This window comes from Rousettus aegyptiacus, unplaced genomic scaffold (genome assembly GCF_014176215.1).
Source record: "Rousettus aegyptiacus isolate mRouAeg1 unplaced genomic scaffold, mRouAeg1.p scaffold_m13_p_13, whole genome shotgun sequence".
Lineage (NCBI taxonomy): Eukaryota > Metazoa > Chordata > Mammalia > Chiroptera > Pteropodidae > Rousettus > Rousettus aegyptiacus.
The window spans coordinates 30,032,387-30,047,578 of record NW_023416288.1 but is presented as its reverse complement, the minus strand read 5'-3'; the positions used below and the strand labels follow the sequence as shown (position 1 = coordinate 30,047,578).

General features: G+C 33.5%; 1 protein-coding gene across 1 annotated transcript in view; it reads left to right on the top strand.

Moving 5' to 3' along the window:
• TMEM196 (transmembrane protein 196) overlaps positions 1–15,192 on the top strand; it is a 139,395-nt gene that overhangs the window by 66,471 nt on the left and 57,732 nt on the right. The window contains exon 2 of the mRNA XM_036230394.1: positions 7,886–7,966. The gene's annotated coding sequence lies outside the window, so the exon portion shown is untranslated. The remainder of the gene's footprint in view (positions 1–7,885; positions 7,967–15,192) is intronic.

Here is a 15,192-nt window from a genome sequence, read left to right as displayed (position 1 = left end):
GAAAAGCAACAATTTGAGCAAGAAAAGGAATAAAAGTGGGAAAGTTGGTATGTAGATAGAAAAAAGCCAACAGTTCAGTTGATTTAGAACAGAGAATGGCTGAAATGCAATAATAGACAAGATTTGGAAATACAGACTGGGTCCAGACTTTAGAAAACCTAGAATGGCATGGTAAATGTAGTTCTTTAACTGAGAAACAGTAGCTAAAATCTGAATTATATAATGACTTTTATTGAGAATTACCCCTAGGAGTATGTGAAAATAAGATAGTTCTCTGACAAAGATATAGCAATCCTCTTCAGAGGGGCTCCAAAGATTAAAGCTTCTCAAGCCAACTTTATTCTCATTTCCTATTTCTCTTAGTTTACTAAAATGAGAATGTATCACCTTCAATTATTTGACATTTCTTTTCCTGTAAGAGGAATTTGTTTATGTGCCCATGCCAAAATTTCTCTCTTTCAAATAATTAATTTCAACTATTAACAATATTATAATAAAAGTGTGATTCATTGAGTGTCTGTAATATTCCAGACACTATTATGACCCCATTAAAATATTTTATTTAATTTTCATAACAAGTCTACAAGTATAGTATTATTGTTCTGATTTGATACCTCATAAAACTGAGGATCTGAGACTAAATCACTCTTTCGTTGTCTTATAAATAGCATGTTAAGATATAAACACAGGATACTTTGGCTCCAAAATAAATGTAGTCTATCCAACACACAATTGGAAATGCAGTAAATTCAACCTCTGATCTTTCTGGCATAAAAATCCTGTAAAGTTTAGTAGTCACGAATGTATCTTCCAATCAATTCTGTCATTTGAATTTTCATAATAGAGATCTTAGACAAAATTTATCTTTTCTACATTATCAAGATTAATTAATCCAGACTCAGAATATTACATGATATTCATGGTTCCTAGAGAAAATATTCAAAATGCTTAACTGATATGACATAGCAGCAACCAATCAAAAGAGACCACCAATTAATCAGGCTCAGCCATAAACTAGCAGAATAGCAACTCTAATATGGACCAGATGAAACATATACCTCTCATCAATATCCCACTGAAAATGATAAACAGTATTGTCATCAAAATTCCTGATTTGACTGAATCTGTCATCTTTTATGTACTGAATTATCATAACAAGTTCTGACTCTTGAAATATTCATTCAAAGAGTTGTGGAAGGACTTTAGAGAGATCTACGCTTCATGCTCCCTGCTCAGAGCTACCAGTCCTTAGGTAATTCCTTACCTTTCAGAATCCATTTTCTCCTCTGGAAACATGAATCACAACACTTACTCTTCAGATATTTATAAGGACTGAATTAATGTGTGTCCAGGGCCTCGTAGCTGCTGACACAGAGCAGGCATCATCCTGGATGTTATTTTTCACTCTTCACGGCCTCTGCATTGATTTTCTTTTTTCTGTTTCTCCTGCCTCTGCTTTTTTAACAGACCAATCTAAAGAAGTGGTCCAAAGAAATATTGCTTGCTTCATACTCTTATTCACACTCATGACCTCAAGTAAGGGCTCCCAATTCTACATCTGTACCATGTAATTTTCTGAGAGCCATACCTACATTTTTTTTTTTTTTACCATTTTTCTCATCCTGAATATCTCAACAGCATTATTTACCCTTCCATTCCACATTTGGTAAGCTGCACATCATCTCCCCTCACCAAAACCTGCCCTTAATACTCATCTAATTACCAAAATCAGAAATCAGAGAACCATATGAGATTCCTCTAATTCTTTCCACCTCTACTCCCAGATAAGACTTGCCTTTTTATCCTTTATTAAATAGGTTATACATTCATTCATTCTTTCATTCAGTTTATTATTCAATCTGCATACAACGAGTATTTATTATGTTCCAGAGACATTGAGGAAAATAAGAGACAAAGACAGGTTGGTCCTTGTCCTCACGGAGTAAAAGAGAGGAGCTAAGGTGGATTACTGGATTTGGGGTTTCTCTTCTTAACCTTAAATGATTTCCGTGAGGTTAAAACTGAAAAAATATGTAAAAAAGTGCTCAGCACTCTATTCTACCTTCTGTTATAGTTAGTTGTAGTTGTGTCTAGCCTTTTTCTCCAGATTGTAAGTGGAGAAACCACATATCAGTCATCTCGGCAGACTGTCTTTCACCTTGTCCATTATTAATAAATGTTTAGTGAATTAAAAGAATGAACACTCAGGTGAAAAGTGACTGGATATCATACATCATGATACTCTCTCTTGAGAAACATAAATACAAACTTTCTACTTCAGGTATTTAAAATTAAATCATATGCTATTAATCTATTCTGCTGCATTTTTAAGCATCCATGAATAGAGTGAAGCAAGATTTAATGACACACGTTTCACTGAGGAAGAGTCAAGGATAGCAAACTGAAATATTCCTTGAATCAACACATGGTTTAGGAAAGAGTGAAATACTCCCTCTCACTATTCAACTACTTCTCTAATTGTGTTATATTTAATGAATCCTCTCCCTTATGATATGTCTTAAATTTATATTTATAAGATATCATAGTCTTTAAATAGCTGAGACCAAGGCCATGGCCTCTATAGATCCCACAGAAATAAGCTCCCAGAAACATGGCTTCCCAGACAATGGAAAGAAGTTACTTTGTTAATAGTCACAGCAGGGTAAAGCTGTTATTTGCCCAGGCATAAGGTTCAAACCTGACTACAGGGAAGAATATTTAATGAGTTTTTTTTTAAAAAAATCACTTCTCCATTCTTTGTGCCTGACAGGATATATTGTTATTATTACACTTCTAGATATGAAATAAAAGCATGGACAAAGAGTTGAAATAATGCCAAGGGAAAAAATAATGCATGTGCTCCATTTCAGATTACTGATGATTTGTAAACTGTTTTGTAACCTTATTGCTTTCTGCACTGTTATAAAAATAGCATGTTCAGTGTGTTCTCCCTCCTGATACTGGAGGAGCTCAATGAGAGTGAAGGGAATAAGATGAGTGAGGAAATGTTTACCAAATTTCAGCTCAACAAATAATGCGATATTTCTTCTCTTGACTAATTCACGTTTTATGAGAGCTATTTTTAAATGTGTGCCTCCTTCTCTATTGACTTTTCCTATTCTCAAGGGAGTCTGCCACACACAGAACATTTATACTGATATTTCCAAAATGAACTTGCTCATTTGTTTGAGTATATCTGATTCATCCATTTATATCTGCTTTCTTAATGTGTAGCAATACTACTTTGATTACATATTTGTTGACAACTTTTTCTTTTATTATACTTAGGAAATGTATTTACGGTTGCTTATGGCAGAGAGAACAGTGGTCAGCCATGTTTCCTCCAAAGGAAGGATAGCTTACTTAGCAAGACTTGTTTTTAAAAACAGGCATAGTGAAATAAGACAAAAGGAGACAAATAGTATATGATTTCAGTTACATGTAGAATTTAAAACAAAGCAAAACAAAACTCATAGACACAGAAAACAGATTGGTGGTTGCCAGAGGCAGAGACTGAGGGGGAAGGGAACAAAAATGAATGGAGGCAGGTCAAAAGTTACAAACTTCCAGTTATAAGATACGTAAGTCCTGGGGATGTAATGTACATTACAATGACTATACTCAACAATACTGTATTGTGCACTTAACAGTTGCTAAGATAATAGATCCTAAATGTTCCAATCACCAGAAAAAATTGCAACTATGCATGGTGATGAATTTAAATTAAACTTACTGTGGTAATTATTTCACAATATCTACATATACATTATGTTGTATACCTAAAACTAATACGATGTTATATGTGAATTATATCTCAATTTAAAAAAACTCAGACCTCATCTTCTCTACCTGAATAATTATACGTAATAAATGTAAATGTGGGTACTTACTATCAAATTCAAGTCTAAACCATATCCTTAAAAATTCAAGTGCCCAAATCTTGTATAGTCTTATATGTGAATAAATCTGGGTCTCTATATAAATTGGCCCTATTTCCTTCATCAGGGCTCCAGGTTCTTCAAATTAGCTAACACTCATTTCTTAAGCTTTCATTTTTACTTGGAAATTTCTAAAGGTAAATGGTTAGAAAAGGCAGGGTTATGAATCAGAAATTAATCATGAGCAGGTAGAAATCTGAGGCCATATTTTACAATGATAATTAAATCAATTAAGAATAGGAAACTGCCAAATCAGTTGTTTATGGTCATATAGATAGAATAACCACAAGAGTAACTATTTTCCCTCTTTTTTTGTTTATATTTCTCAAGTAGATATATTTCTTGTTTATATGGGCATGACTCCAATTTTTTTATTATAAAAAACGAAAGAAAAAAACGTGCATGTTTAGTCTGTGACTAGATGTAAAATTTCCCCACTGTGGTAGACACTTGCCTGTTCAGCATCAATAAACCCCTACCTCATTTATGGTAACTTCAGTTTTCCTTTGAAAAACCAGTCTTCTCCTACTCTCAGTCTATGTGGTCATAATGAGACTCACCTCATCCCTTAACCTCATTAGCCAATCTGAGCAAACGGAATTGGTTCATAATGGACACGGGAAACAACTTGGACTCAAGTCCCACTCTAACTCACTGCTTGGAAAAGGCATCTCTTTTTCCTAATGTTGCTAAACTTCTAGAAAATAAGTGAATTTTCCAAGGCCCTTGTTTAAAGAGAACCATTCTGAGAAAAGGGCCAATGGAGAAGAACACAGCACTCAAACAGGGGGAGAAAAAGAGACATTTTCTTGAAGTCATTGCCCAGTTCTTAGATCTATTTGTAACAAGAGCTGCAAAAACTACACGACTCTGATTTTTAAAAATCACAGAAATAAATGAAGAGATATTCCATGATCATGGACTGATTTGACTGATTTGAATATTCAATTGATTCAAAACCTTACGTTCACACAAAAACCCACACATAGATGTTTCTAACGGTGTTGTTTATGATTGCTAAAAATATAAATGCAACCTCCAATAGGTGAATGAATAAACACCTGGTATATCCAATGGAATATTATTCAGTGATAAAAGAAATATGTCATCGAGTCATGAAAGGGCATGGATGAATTTTAAATGCATATTGCTAAATGAAAACAACCAGTCTGAAAGGCTATGTGATTATATAATTATGACAGTCTAGAAAATGCAAAACTATAGAGATGATAAACAGATCTGTAGTAGCTGTATGTTTGTGGAGAGGGTTGACTAGGTGAAACATGGGGGTTTGTTGGGAGCAGTAAAGCTATTCTGTATGATACTCTGATGGTAGGTACATGACATTGTGAATTTGTCAAAACACACAGAACATTACAGCAAAGGGAGCCAACAATATTTTGTAAGCATTATAAAAATCTTTTAGGAGGCTGGAGATCCCAGGAAGGAATGCAGATCATGACAAGAACATCTAACTATATTACAAACGGAGTAGGGGAAATGGTGCTCACCTAAGTCGCTTTGAAAGTGAGTGGATTGTGTAAGACTAATGGCAAGAGGAACTGCACATAAGTACTGTACTTTAAAGTTTATTCCCATAGGACTACTAGTTAACAATTCTGATACTGCTATACATATATACTAACGCTGTAGATGTTAGATGGTAGATGGTGGGAGTTATGTTTTTTTTTTTTTCACCATTATAGGAATCTAAGAATGAAGGTGGAGAGAAGGCTGGAATGATCCATTTGGAAATGGATTAGAGTTAAATATCAGTTTTAACTCATGTTTAGATTAATATAGATATTGAAGGTTATGTATAGAAATAATTATAGATGTATATGTACACAAGTCGATAGACACATCCTATATTTATTTACTCTGTTAGCTGAGAGGACCTACAAGCAATGACACTCCAGTAGCAACTAGTACACCAAACATCCAGAACTTGGTTTCTAATACCATACTCCAAAAAAAAGACCCAAGGATCCTTGGATAAACAGTTGTTTCTAGGACCGGGGCTGGAACCACTTAAAGAGCTCTTAATAGCCAATGCAAGAACAATTTCAGGAAAAAAAAAATTAGTATTGTTTTATAATCCAAAGTATAAAACAAGTATTTATAAGTTTATACTGACATAAATAAATGATTGAATGAATGTACAAATAAATAGATAAACAGGGAGAAGAGGCAAATCTCATATGCAGAATAATTTCAAAGAATTAATATAGCTACTCCACCCTCAAGGACAAGTATACTACAACCCCGAGTAGTATAACTCTATTATAGTTGCTATACATAAAATATATGTACATATATACATATATAATGTAGGGCTTATATATAATATGTATATTATAATTATAATATTTATGGTTTGATATGATATGTAATATTATATGGAGTATGATATAATATAATATATAATATAGTGATTTCATATGACATCTATTTATGGCATATTTACATATAACATACTATATCATATATCATATATTAATTCTATATTATATAAATACTATGTCCTTATATATAATATGTATTTATAATATAAACATATACATGTTTATATAGATATAGTGCTTAGTACAATGCCTGGCTCATGATCATTACTTAAAAACAATAGTGGTGATAACAGGAGTCATAATTGAACACATAATTAGTAATAGTAATTATATAATAATAATAATAAAAGATGGGCACTGGTAGAACCACTTTGGAGACCTGTTGGGCAGTTTCTACCAAAGCTGAATATTTGTGCAACCTATGCCTCAGCAATCTCATTTCCAAAGAGGAGTGTATGTCTGTGTCTGTGTGTGTGTTTGTGTGTGCGTGCATGTGTGTGTATACATGTTTTAACATATGGCATATACCAAGGTTCATAACAGTGCTATTTGTGATAGTCTCATACTAGAAATAACCAAATGCCTATCAACAGTACAATGAATAAATAAATTATGGTATATTTACAGTTTATGGAACAGTATATAATTAGAATAATAATATGGAACTACATGCAATAATATGGATGAATTTCGCAAACGGAATGTTAAGAAGCCAAATATAAGAGAGTATAATATATGATACCACTGATATAAAGAACAAAAGCATGCAAAAATGTGTGTTGTTAGAAGTCAGGATTCTGGTTTCCCTTGGAGTCTGGTGGGGTGGGTAGTTACTGGAAGTGGGGAGCTTCGGGCCTCATAGTCTGGGTGCTGGTTATATGGGTGTGTTCAATCTGCAGAACCCCATCGATCTGTACATTTCTGTGTACTTCTCTGTATATTTTACTTTAAGAAAAGCTAAAAACATAGAGAGGCACTATGATATCATATAAAATTCATTGCATTTATGGATGCTGTCAGTAACTAGCTGTAAGAGCCTGAACTAATTAACTTCTGAAATGAAGTTTACCCATTTACAATATATCACAGGGTTATTTGAGGATTAAATAAAATCAAAGTTAAGAGCAAGCATCTCTCTCCCTCTCTCTTTTTCTCTCTCCTTCACACACCACACACACACACACACACCACACACACACACACACACACGCATGCACGCATGCATACCATACCTCAAACAGTATTAACCTGCTTACCTATGTAATAGATTTCAGACTGCTGAATTATTAGTATCATCAAAGCAGAGAAAAAAGTGGTGTATTATTCATTTTCAATTACTTTCTGCATTCCTTATCCAGAGAATGATTATTTCAAGCTCAGTCATTAAGAGGGGTCCTGTATTTATGAGCTTGTGTCATATGGCGTGACTGCCAAGTGGATATAAAATGAAATAAGATAAAATAAAATTTGCTTCCTCATGGTGTCAAAGGATGCCAATGCTATTTTGGGCAGAGTGTCATGGTGAGAGGATTATTATCATTTTCAACATGACTGTGTTAAGATTGCACCTGGAAAACTTTTTATCTTTTTTTTTAATTTCAGGCAGCTCAGGAGCCTCCAGGAGCCGACCAAGTGGTGGGAAGCCTAGGAAGTGATACAAAGAATCTGTGAAGTTCTGGACTGGTAAGAAAAAAAAACCAATGGGCTAGAAATGTATACAGTCATGCTTTGTCAGCAAGAATAAGCAATATCTGATAAATAGGGGAAAGTATCAATTCTAAAATAAGACAAGGATAAATGATTATAGTCAAGTGTAAAGAAGGTATATCTATGTAGAATATATAATTTTTTTAAAAAAGAATTTAGGTTAAAAATCAAAAAAGAAAAGTCTCCTGAGAATAACAACTATTCAACTATGGAATATTCCTTTAAAAGAGCAATGAGAGCTCTGTTTCTCAAGACAGTGCAAGCAAAAGCAGCCAGAGGGTGAGTTACAGGGAGCAATATTTTGCTGACATGATGTTGGTTTGGTATGACCTCCAAAATACTGAAATTGGTGGTCTTGTTTAAAAATATACTGAGATACATAATTTCAGATATGTATTTTTTTTTTTTTTTGCCTTTAGCTTGTGTTGTTACTGTTTGTCTCTGAGTGGGTGGATAAGAAAGATAAAAGATCTGTTTTATGGAATATGTTAATGTATCTCTGTAGTACCATTACAACTAATGATATTTTTAAAGTTTTGACCAGAAAAACAGGTTTTTCTGTTCTATTCTTCACTCATAGAACAGTGCCTTGGAGTTAGACAGTAAATATTTTTTAGATCAGAGATAAAAAGATTGAATTTAGAGGAAACTACATATACCTATATTAGCTCTGCATTTAAATATAAAATAGACAAATTATTATGCCACGCCAAATCTTGTTTTCAGCACCATATTTAATCCCAGATTCTGTTAGGATATTTAAGTGCTATGGAATAAATTCAACCTTTAGTATTCAGAAACTTATTATTTTGTCTTTTCTTGTTCCTTAAAGCTCTCCAAAGATCAAAGAGTAATACAATATTATATTTCCTATGTAAAAATTAAATTACATTGAGAATTTCTGATTCTTACCAAATCTTTTGTGAATATCATCTACCATATAGAACTATAAAGATAATCACACTAGAATAAATGGTAATTATAATTTTGCTAAGATACCACTTATCCCCACAGAGTAAACCTGTTTTTCCAGGTTCTTCTCAACCTTTTGTATGGGAATGTTATAATACAAAGTAAGATCATAAGACTGTGAGACCAGTTTATATTTCATGGAACAATTGATTTTTATGAAAGCAGTATTTTCCACCCCTTTCCTGTCTTCTGTTTTATAAATTGTCTATTACATAAACATTCTCCTTAAAACCCATGTATATAAAACATCGCATTGTTTTTTAATTAAAATACTTTGACTTAAATTACCATTTCTAGAGTTTCTAATAAAAGTAAGTATGATGGAGGAGTGGGGGGATATTTTTCCAACCAAGAATTGTTTTATGAGTTCACCCCTTCCAAGTGCCCTACAATTCTTTCCCTCTATCAAAACAAAACCTCTTGCTCTCTGCTCTAGCAAAGAAAGTCTCAAGATCAATTTGCTCTTTTGAAATAGGAAAGAGAAATTGCCTCTTATTTCTCCTTGAAGAGCCTAAGAAGCAATAAGGCAGATAGTTTCTTAGTATCTAGACATGAACATCGGAACTGGCTCCATGCACTTAACTGTCCCTTCCTGGGGTACAGTATTGCCTGAGGTTCCTGGCCTTCAAATCATTGCACAAAGAGAAAATAATGGGTAACATATAGCCCATTGGGGAAATGGAAAGAATCTCGAGACATCCCCATAGGGTTTGATAGAAAACTATCACTACATTTCCTTTATGTGGCATAATTATGATTCAAAACTATGTAAAGTATTAGAAAAATATTACATTTGAATTTGTATAAAATTTCCAAATATAACAAAATATATAATCTATGGAAAATAAGATTAAATCAAGTCTTTTTTTTTTTCATGAAAGAGATGCACAAACCCTGATCAAAACTTAGCTAAAACGATCTTTTCAAATTCTCAACAAGAAACTATATTTGGATCCGTAGTTAGTAACAACTTTAAAGTATTACTATAAATCATTATAAATGATGACATTTAGTTGTAAAAATTCTAACAGCTGTTTCTTTTTCTGTAATTTACAAGTGTACTTTTAAAATTTCCTTTAGTAACATGAGTACTTTTCAAATTCAAGTAGATTTTTTTATATCGCATATTCCCTAATAACCATCTATAATCTCAAAACTGCTCGCAACTGGATTATGGGGCAGTAAAAGAGCACAAGACCCACAAAAAGAATTTTCCAGTAAACATTATTGCCTAAAGTTGCACCCAGAGGCTTCAATCTGGCCACTCCTTTCCCTTCCCTCGACTCTTTCACCTTGTGCTGCTTCCGTGTCCTTAGGCACCTGGTGCATGGCTTCCTCCACTTTGTCCATTGGGGATGTTTGCAGCTGACTACCGAAGGAGATGCCCTAAAGACAGGGCACCTCCTTAGCACTGCTCGGTATCTCATACCATACTACCAAGCGCTGGAGGATACTGACTACTCCTGCCTGTGGCAACTGCAGGTTCATCCAGCCGATAGAAGCACCCAGCAGTAGGTATGGGGAAGGTGATGAAAGGAAGGAGGGAAGGTTCCATCCACCCGACACCCCACCCCACCAACCACTCTACAGGCCAAGAAGACAAATATTCCCTGGCACCTGTGTAACATATACCATGCTGCAGAGTGGCGAGATACCAGTACCAACTTCCGCCTTAGGCAGTTTTATGGGAGCCACTCTTCCTAATTGTCTCCTCTTCAGGTCCTTGGCCTGGTTTCAGTTTCTCGATCCAGCACTATAAAATAAGATTGCAGTTGAATGCCCCACATTCTTTTAAATTCAGATTTCTCTCTTGCATGATGTTGTGAAATGGTACCTCTCACCACCTCTGAAACTAACTCCTCTGGTCCAAGCCTTCCTTTATAATTGTAGTAGACCCCTATCGCTTCTATTCCCACTCCCTTTCTCAGTGGATGGTATCTGGAGTCAGCAGAGTAGGAACTTGATTTTATAAATCATGTCACATCACTTCCCTTCTCAAAACCCTTTAATCTCTGCACTTAGAATTAAATACAAAGTATTACCATCGTCAGGCATGTTTAAATCATCTATTTTCCCGCTGCCTCTTCAACCCCATCTCCAACTACTTTCTCCCTAAGTCATTAACCACCAGCCAGTCTAGAAAAATGTAATGTTCTCTTCTGCCCTTTGCCTGCTATGCTTTTTCTCAAATTATTCTTTGGGTTCGTATATGCATTTCATTCAGGTCTTTCTAACCATGTATCACTTGCTGGACACTAAGTAAAATACCGATCTATTACTTCATCCCCATACCTTGGTTTAATTTACTTTGCTATCTGAAATTGTATCATATAATTATTTGTCAACTTCTTTATTCTATAAATCCCCCAAAGAATGTAAACTGTTTTAGGGCAGATATTCTTTCTTATTTATGAAGTATCCCCCGTGGCTAGAATAGTGTCTGGTACATAGTAAACACTCCATAAATTTTAGCTATTACTTATCTTTAATATTATCTCATAAATCAGTATTACCCTGTCCTTCTGCTCAGAAAATGTTCCATGGCCTGAGACCATACATAGAACCCTGAGTCAAGATCTGGTGTGTGCGTGAAGGTAAACTAATTTGAATAATCAATAAAACTACATTTTAAGTTGCCATTAGCTACATAGAGTTCTGAACTAAAGACCATTCCTAAGTTATCAAAGGAATGTAAAAGCTACTTTTATTCCTCAAGATTTTATTTATTAACTAAAGATGTACAAAGCGAAATAAAATACTAATTTTATTTGTGTCTCAATGGCCTGTAAAGATGAACAAAATTTCTCGAGTTTCTTATTTGTTTCTGGCAATTGTCATACATGCTAAGAGCATACAGACAGTATCAGCTGAGCAGAAAGAGTTTCCTTCAAAATCTCAGAAACTTCATGCCTGTGGCATATGATCTACGCAGTTATAGCTTATCACTGGAGAAATCAATCCTTCTATATTATTGGATTTTCCATATTCTCTTATTGCAGAAGAATACATTTTTTCAAGCTTAAATATTTCTAATTTAAAAAGTCTTTTTAGAACTTGTGATTTATTTCCCTAGCTTTTTAGGCTGGGAATATTTAACATAATACAATTTTAATTTACAAATATTATCATTACTAACTTAAGTTTTAAAATTAAATTTTAATATAATGGTGTTCTCTGGGGGTATTGAGATGTATAGCTATTTTCCTATGAATACTAATTATCTTTTTTAAATAAATATTTGCCAGTCCAATAGAAAAATTAACAACCAGTTGTACTTTTTGTTTACTATTGAGTCTGAACATTTTTTGACATGTTAATTAGCTGTTTGTAATATTTCATTTGGCTATGAAAATTGCCTGTTCACACATTGTGTTCTTTTTAATCAGGTCATTTTTTTTTCAGCTTGAAATTGCTATTTATATGTGAAGAATAAAACTTTGTCATAAATGCTTCACATTTTTCCAGGTTATTATTTGGCTCTTTCACTTAATTTGAAATGAATCAGTAAAGGGAGTAAGGAGAGGAATCACCTTGCTTTTTTGATTCTCGTAATTAAGTAGTTGAAGTTGAAATGGATAAAGTCTTGGAAAAAATAACATAGTTTTTCATCTATTTATATATATATTTGACAGATATTTATTAAATATTTGTTCATTGAGTTTATAAGTTAGTGTCAACTCGAAATAGGGGAAATAGAATTTATGTAGTGAGATATACACCTGAATTTCTAGAATATGTAAGATGAGTCACTAGCCAGATCCTTTTGTTGTGAGAGCTGAACTGGACAGGAATCTCTTGAAATGAAAATTCTGATTATAATTACAAATTCCTCATTTGATGAGAGAATAAAAAAAATGAAAACCATTAAATCTTGTGCCTGCCCAGGAATTACTCAGATAAGCATATATTTTGGGAGAGATACTAAAAGCTAAAAGATGGGGCACATACATGAAGAAAAATCCTAGAGTGGCAGGAATCTGAAATACAGAGACAGAAAAGCAAGAGGCATAAATGAGCAGAGCCTCGTTAAAAATGCCAGACAATAAAAGTAACATTTTTAGAAATGTTCAGAAGAAGAAGAATGAGGCCAGAATAGGTCCACTGCTTCGGGGCATATGACATAATTCTGGAAGGCATAGCTAATGCACTGGATGACGGAAAGGGAAGTCAAAAAGATCTCAACAGGAAAGAATGAAGAGTCAAAACTAACAAGATGAATCAAACAATGATTAATGAATCAACCCGCCCTTAGGTTATAAAAAAAAAAAAAAAAAAAAAGCAGCTGTACAAGTACAAGATTGGGGATGTAGAAGTACTCTGGAATTTTCATTGATTTAAAACTTTGTATGAATCAGTGGTTCATTCAGAGTGTGGCTCAAAATTGCCACAATCGTTATAGGGCACATTTACAAAAAAATATAATTACAGAGGTAATTATCTTCCAGTACTTGGTCCTGATCAAAATATACCTCTTGTAGTTTATACAGTGATAAGTGTTTACTTTAGAGAAACAGGAACAAGTTAAGACTCACTAGTATCTGTGACCTGGACCGTTTTACATGTCTGAGAATTTCTCCTGTAAATGTTGGACTCTATGTGAGACATGAAATTTATAAAACATTTGAACAATTATAATAATAAAAAGTTTTTACTTGTTCTCAGTCGTTCCCAAAGATAGAACTGAGTGTGATGGATGGAATATTCATTCAGACTTTTTTTTTTTAATGCAGTATGTTCCTGGTCACTAAAAGAGTTGCAAAAGAGGTCAGGAATGTTGTACTTTACATTTAAATATAGAATGAAACCTAACAAAAGGGATTTTTATGGCCTTATCAACTTTACCATTCTGTGGTAATTTGCTTTTCGTATTTGTTAATATAATCTAATAACTTATTCTCATCAATTATTTTTGTCTCTGAAATAATCATGTAAATGTTTGCTCAGTTAATTAATACATAACAAAATAATTATAGCTTAACACCTATTTTTAAAAGTGTTCAGTAGAGTATCAGAAATCAGAAATACATGTGAAAACTGTCTCTTTCTGGCTACAAGAATTTTGGGGCTGACTACTACATTTCACTGAATCTACGTGGTCAGTCGGCCGACTTTTTTTTTTTAAGGTAAAAAGTAAGTCTCAACAGATCTTATCCCTGGTTTATAGATTAAGACAGTTGCTTAGCAGTGTTGTTAATTTCTTCTATGGCTTTCCTGATTCTTTTTTTATGTTTGATCTATCACTTGGGTATTAAAAATCTCCAAATGTGATTATGGAATTTTCCATTTCTCCTTTAAATTCTATTAATTTTTGCCTCATAGGTTTTGACATTTTGTTGTTGAAAGTTTCCACATTTGATTGCTATGTCTTTGTATTAATTAGTTAATTGCTCTGTAAAAAATTATGGCAAAATTTAATGGCTTGAAACAATACTTATTATCTCATGGTTTCTGAAGACCAGGAATCCAAGTGCAGTGTAGATGGGTCCTCTCTTACAATTAGGTGTTGGCTAGGTATGCAGTCATCTCAAGGTTTGTCTGGTCAAAGATCTGCTTCCGAGCTCACTTATGTGATTGTTGGCAGGATCCAGTGCCTTGTCCTGTCATTGGACTGAAGGTGTCAATTCCTCGTTGACTATTGGTCTGAGGAGAAGGCAAGAGAGATGACTGTTACATGGCCGTCAGTGTCTTTAGTATCGTAATCACAGAGGTGACATCCCATCACTTTTACCAAATTGTTAGTAAGAAGTAAGTTATCAGGTGGAGGGTATTATACAAGGATTTGAATACCAGGAGGCAGAAATAATTGTAGTCAGAAGATAACTACCTCAATCTCTTTGTTAAATTAAACTTTTATCTTTTTATGTTCATTCTTATCTCTGGTAGTCTTATTTTGTAGTCACTATTTGCATAAAATATTATTTTCCTTCCATTCACTTTCAATCTATCTGTTTTTTTATTTAAAGTGTTTATCGTGTATTTAGCATATAGTTGGGTCTTTTTTGTTTCCCTTCTATTCTTTTTGACAATCTTTGCCTTTTTAGTTGTAATGTTTATTTCATTAATATTTAATACATTTAATTTAATTAAATTATTAATATTGTTGAATATTGGCATGCCATTTATTTTTTATTTTCCACTTATCTCCTCTAAGTTTTGTTTCTGTGTTTCTCCTTTTCTGCCTTTTATTTGAATTTTAAAAAGTTTTTTAGAATTACATTTTTCTATTTAGC